The following is a 7,104-nucleotide window of genomic DNA, read 5'->3' on the forward strand; positions in this document are numbered from 1 at the left end:
GAATCGGTAGAGAACCGTTTTTCCCCCGGGGTAACGTGAGGGCTTAACAAGATCATTGGAAGCTTTTTCTTAAATTACTACATATAGTTCATTAAATAAAGTATCATAAGTTGAAATAACAGCGTTATACAAGGTAGCCCTTGAGTGTAAGTTAATGGGAGTCCTCAAATATTTTAATTTCAGACCTAGAGATGAACAGATGAACTAAAAAATCCTGTATACTTATCTAAACAAAAGTGGGATTGTCCTATAAAAACAGGTACATTGGTACATTGTCGATGCAGGAATTTAATTTATATAATTTATCATTGCTACATTTAATTACATTTGATGATTTTGATAAACTGTCACCGATGTCCCAGGAGTCCAGCTTAGCGAGACTAGCGCCAATCGTGTAGCTCACCGCTTTAACGTTCTTTACGGGGACTCTAGTGCCGAACCAATTGTCAGCTCATTCCTGCAATCCTATACTCGTCTGGGAACTCACGTTTTATGATCTGGATCAGTCTATCAGAACATGATTACACGGAGACAATGTCTTACTTTCACACAAAGAACCATTTCCAACAGATCTACACTTAAACACAAGTCGAGACAACTGGTATCCTTCAATCGGCTCTGATTTGTATTTTTGTCTCTGCTGCAATGAAATAAAAACGCCAAACCACTTTCCATAATCTAAAGAAATCTCTAATAAAAAGGAGAGTTCATTGTTCGATTCTGACAATATCATAAGCATGTGTATATGACTCACCATCAAATAGTGATGATAACAGGTGTTTACTGCCCCACTGGTGACACCGTCACAAACACATGCAACGGCAAGTCAATTTCTTCGCCTGAAAACAAAACACGGGAACATAGGGACTTGAATTGGACATCATTCTTGTCACTGACGCGTCAAATTTGGGAATGTCCTCCACATGTCGACCACTATATCTTTTGAACGCTTTACTGAGGCAACTTTTGAGCATGCTCGATTGTACTTCAAAAGCTGTTCATTGGAGACACCGTAGTGAAAACTAACTGTTGGCAAATTGGAGTCATTCCTCTTGTCATGCAGTCTTGTGGAGAGTGGTTTGTCACTCTGAACATTTATGTTTAGATCTATATATGAAACAGATGAGGCGGCCTCACTAGTCTCCTGAATTTATCGTATAATTAGCTATTTGCTGATTATTATATCAGATCATCGATATACTTGAAGCATACTGGAAATCCAGGATAAGTTAAACCGACGCGTTTGAGACAAGTAGGCGGTGCACAGAATTTGGGCAAACATATTTCGTTTGTTACAGGTAGAGAGGGTAAGTCGATACCAGAATTCTCTAAAAGTCATTTGAAAGAAGTAACTGTTAGTTACATGTTAAGGGTTGGCCATCTTTAATTCATCGAATCTGGATGAGAAGAACCGGTGATTGATACGAAATCAAGCTATCCATCGAGCTTGAACACCGAGTCTCTCCTCGTACGACACCATAGCTATAGGTTACTGGGGGCATTGTAAACACGAAGTCCATTAGAGGCACACATATTATTTTTAACCCAAATGTCCGAGATGAAAGGTTTTTGGATTAACACGTGTACCTGTATTTAGGATGTGTGTTTGACCTTCACATGACATAACCACAGTCACTACACTGACAGACACGACAACATTTCGTATGTTTGTAAACAGTGTAAACTTGGGAGCTGTTCTTACGCAAACACCGGAAATTAACTCTCGGAGCTTACAACTGCCTTTAGAAGGCCACGCAGCCTGAGGCAAGATGGATTCTGACAGAGACGTATCTGTAATTCAACACACTACAGAATACACCAGTATAAGGCTGTGATCACGTGATCACGTTAACCAAACCACAAACGCTACAATTTCGTAACGGAAAATTGAAAACAATATGTATCCGAAACGGAGAGTTCTGTTACAGAAGGAATCAGAGTCTAATCTGGAGGATGTCTTCAAGTATAACGACTGCCGTAACTCAGTGTAGCCGTGAGATTATAGTAACTGTATTATTTTTAGCTTCTTGTTTGTTCAAGCTATACGACAGCGTTCTGTAAATAATCGAGTGTGAACCAGACAATTTTGTGATCGCCATCAAGCGCATCGATCTACGCAAATGGGATACGATGCAAAAGCATCAACCATGTCAGCAAGCCTGTCGACCCGATCCCGTTAGTCGCCTCTTTCGACAAGGATGGGTTGCTGGAGACCTATTCAAATCAAACTCAACGGAACCACAAAGTGAGTACGCTATAAGCGTGTTCGTTATATCCATCAATGCTGTATGATACAATATGCAGGACATGGCCGGGATCCCTTAAAATACAATTCGGTATATCCCTCAGTTCGTTATAAGAAACGTAGATGACTGTAATCGAAAACGAGACATGCCGGTTTTACATGAAACTTCCGGGGCGTTGAATACTCAAATCTGAATACACATATGTTTATCTCCTGAGTCAAAGATGGCCTCCTCAGTGGCCAGAAGCACCGTTAAGAACAGCGCATTGTTAATTGAAAATAATCATAAACTTACTAAATTTCCCGTTGACGTAACTAACTAACCATTACCACTTAAAGAGTTAAATTCTCCCACTTTTCCCTTGGGAGAAAATTCTCAAGCTACCTCCCGATTCATGCGCATTTTGAACGCTCAAAAGACCATTTTAATTGCTTCTGTAACGTCCAAGTCTGCGACGCGGCTCCCCGTCAGTTGTGAAAGAACTCATTGATTTATTTCCCATCTGCATCTGAACCTATTTAATAAACTTTGATAGAAAGACACGAGGGTCAATCCAGTATTTGGGGTCAATGTGCCGGACGCGCGAGAAACTTCTTTCGTTCGGATCTCAAACCTTTCTCTGAAGAATTCGTGCTGGTATGATCATGAATAAACATGTGCATCCCACGATATACATGATGACGAAAAGTGATGGAGCAGATATACAGTGAAACTTCATCTTTCAGGACGTCCATATATGACCATGATTCGTTAATCCGGACACTCTATAATCCGGTTCCAATTTCGTTGAATTTTACCATACAATGACTGGTGTGATGACTTAACATGTGTTTACATTTCATAACTTTAGAGATGCAATCGAGCATGCTCTTTCTATCAAGATTTCAAAGAGCGTCATACGACTCTTGTCCAGAAGTTGTTTGATCAAGGTTACAACTTTCAAGGCCTCAGTAAAGCTGTCAAAAAGTTTTATGATAGACATGGGGAGGACATTTCCAAATTCCCGTGTATCTTTAGGTGAACAAAGACTTGCCTTTGCATGTGTTTGTGACGTGTACCACAAACCAGTCACTCTGTTGTGCTTGTTGCTCTATCTTTACTACCAACCAGTCACTCTGTTGTGCTTGTTGCTCTATCTGTACTACCAACCAGTCACTCTGTTGTGCTTGATGCTCTATCTGTACTACCAACCAGTCACTCTGTTGTGCTTGTTGCTCTATCTGTACCACCAACCAGTCACTCTGTTGTGCTTGTTGCTCTATCTGTACCACCAACCAGTCACTCTGTTGTGCTTGTTGCTCTATCTCTACCACCAACCAGTCACTCTGTTGTGCTTGTTGCTCTATCTGTACTACCAACCAGTCACTCTGTTGTGCTTGATGCTCTATCTGTACTACCAACCAGTCACTCTGTTGTGCTTGTTGCTCTATCTGTACCACCAACCAGTCACTCTGTTGTGCTTGTTGCTCTATCTGTACCACCAACCAGTCACTCTGTTGTGCTTGTTGCTCTATCTCTACCACCAACCAGTCACTCTGTTGTGCGTGTTGTCTGACGCTGCACCCAGAACTACGCCAGCCATATGACGGCGGCCTGTAAAAAAACCCAGTCTGGAGCAGACAATCCAGTGATTGATATTATAAGCCAGGACCACGCCGTCCGGGTACGACGCTACGCAATCAACCAGTGCGGGAGGAGGAGTGATTCTCCAAGTAAAATTCATAGTAGAAGATAGCATAACGTACCATGTTGCCAAGCAACGTGTTGAACCGGAACAGCTTTGAGCACTAATTATCTTTCCAAATTAAACAATAGTTTCCTGTATACTTCACGAAACATTTATTATCAACTGAAGTAATTACAACTCTATAATTCGTTTAGTTTCCACATAAACTAGATAAACTTCAAAGAAACATGTCAAATTAATTTCAAACGACATCTTTGTTAAACTACCGATTAAACGCAAAAGTACCATAACGACCTCTGAAACATGTTGTTATATAGTTAATTAATTTTGAAAATATTCATTTTATTGCAAAACACACTGAACAATGGACAAGCGTTTGATACGTTTGTGAAACAATATATATTTGAGTGAGTATGGTGTTACCCACACGTTGCAATATTCCAATAAGTCAGCAATGTGCTTCATACACCCTTACAAAACTGCCGGACAAAAGAATGTTGTTTGATGGTGGCTTAAAAAAAAACAAAAAAGACATGGTTAATCATTTGTGATGCATTTGATACGGGTATCAGAGGCTATACTACATTTATATAAATTCGTATCTCACAGCAGGCGACTCAGTTCAACCAAGTAAGGTTGTAATGTTTTGTCAAATCCATCTTTCGGGTAACTTCTTTGATAGGCATTTAGAAGTTGGAGTACTTAGTAAGCATAGGATTTAGGGATGAACAACTTTCATCGGCTGTCGCATACCTTGTACAGCACTGGGTAAATTATACGTGCCCTATGTGTACGAACATCAGGTGCCATATACATAAAAGAAGACATTGACAGAGTGGCTGTCAACGTCCAACAATTGGCCAAGACACATGACTGATGAAGACTCAACTTGCATATTCCTCTCCAAACGCCTCAACATCTTCATCTCTGATCCACCCTGCTTGTCGCAGAGTTAGCGCTTCTAACAGCAATACAAATATTTTCTCAGGCAACCAAACCAAGAAAGCACAAACCTTTCATTCTGAAAATATTGACGCCAAAAGATGAGATGAAATCGTTACGTCGCATCATTTTGCGAAGGAGCCTCTTTGGTCTGAGTCAAGGGATTTCATTACCGGGAGCATTTCAATGTAGAATTTCTGAAGGCTGGAGAAAACTGTCAAAATGCACAGATTGGTCCATTGAAGTATCGATGATGAGAACAGCTAATTTGTCTACGTGTGATCACGAGCATATTGAATACTTAACTTCATTCAGAATCGTTACGGAGTGAATATTCTTTTGGATAAGTTCATTCGTGTAAATTTGCGTTTCAGACGGTCGACTCGATGGCTGACAAACCACGAATCCTGATAAGGGCGATCGAGGATTCGAACCTACTATCATACGACATTGGCAAGCTTGAGGGAACCAGCAGTGCATAGTCAGTTAGTGGATGGGGTCGACCAAGCTCCCGGTAGTTGCAAAAGAAAGAAATAGTAGCGATAGTAGACAGATAGCGGACGAGCAATTGATCGCAGTTTGAAATCCAAAATGGCTGCCACAAAGGTTCGTGGAAAAACTGGCAACATCATTTTTCTCAATCTGTGATGTATTTTCATGGTTTTAAACAATGTAACCAAGATTCTACCTAAAATATTCTTAAACCTGTAATTTCGTACATCAGCCCTATACTATAGTATCAATATTATGCACAGAATAAAATATAAATACAGCACAGAGGGTTTGGGTGATCCTGACACAGTCAGGCTGGTTAGGCCTATCATCAGCTCAGGGCCCTTGCCCTCTCTACACGCAGCCCAGACAGCGAATGATGGGACTTCTCCCAGGAAACTCTGCCTAGTGGAACCGCCCAGACCTTTTCGGAGAATGTGAAGACTTCCCAACACTGCAGCCTTCTTCATTACCCAGATTGTCAGAAGGGCTGTATTCCTGGTTGCAAACCCGGGTACTCTACCAATGTCAGTCAACAGATTGGGAGGTACCAAAATTAAGGCACCGAGTACAACGAGGAGTCGGACAACTTGGTACTTTGGATGCATGCGTGACATTTCGTAAGCGAGGTCCGTATATGATTTTCCTGAATCTTGACAATTACATTATTGTCAAAAGGGACAGAAAATCCAATGATATATATGATTTCGTTGAATTAATCAAAAAGGACAAGATCAGGTTTGCTGGCCTGGATAGTTCTGAGTCTGTATACGGGCCTATTCCAAAGATATTTGTAATTATCATTTTTCATGACGCCCTTTTCATATTCTGGTTCAAAACCACAAGTATACCGAAGACGGTAATATAATTATCGAGCCACTCCATCATGTCGTTTAAGATACTGTGCTTGTGGCAAAGCTGGGCATCCACTGACAATGTGTTGGACAGTCGTTGGACAGTCGTTCGTTCATTACGTTCAATCTACATTTCATATTTACATTTTGTTGCAAAATCAAACATTTACGGTTTCGCTGGAAGTGACTGACTCTGAGCAGCAAACAGAAAGCTTTCTGTTTCACTTTTCAGGCAGCCGACTTAATCCAAGCGACGAATGCCTCCGCATGGGTGCTGTCCCTATCAACACACTGCACATTAATTCGATGCAGTGGTCGTTCAGATAGCCTCTAGGCCAATTTGATATGGCACTTCGCGCGATTGACGTTCATTTTGGTACCGTCCAGCAGTAAAAAACCATCAACAAAGTCAACATTGAAGTTGCGAATATGTCTCACATCCTTGGCTCGTGTGAGAAAACTGTGGAATGCCTTGTTTTCATCATGAGTCTTGACATGCTTCACAAGAGGATCATCAGACAGATAAATGTGTGCAAAAGGTGCACAATACAATTCTATCATGAAGAGCCTCCACGTTATTATTATTATTATTTTATTATTATCTTTATTTTATCATTATTATTAATATTACCATTGTTACTCGTTTGTTTGATTATCCTTGGAGAAAATTACCCATTGTTACATATTCATCAAGTGTATATCAAGCGCACTGTCAAGCAATATATCGGTTTAACAGTGTTACCATAACTAAATTCAAACGTATGCCAGTGATCAATACTGTCGACTTCCACAGAGTATTGCAGACAATCATCTCTGATTAAAAAGCACATAACTTCGAAATCCCTCACGTCCAATACCTAGATATATTTCAATATCAATATCA

This window comes from Haliotis rufescens, unplaced genomic scaffold (genome assembly GCF_023055435.1).
Source record: "Haliotis rufescens isolate VD_foot unplaced genomic scaffold, xgHalRufe1.0.p SCAF_43, whole genome shotgun sequence".
NCBI classification, from domain to species: domain Eukaryota; kingdom Metazoa; phylum Mollusca; class Gastropoda; order Lepetellida; family Haliotidae; genus Haliotis; species Haliotis rufescens.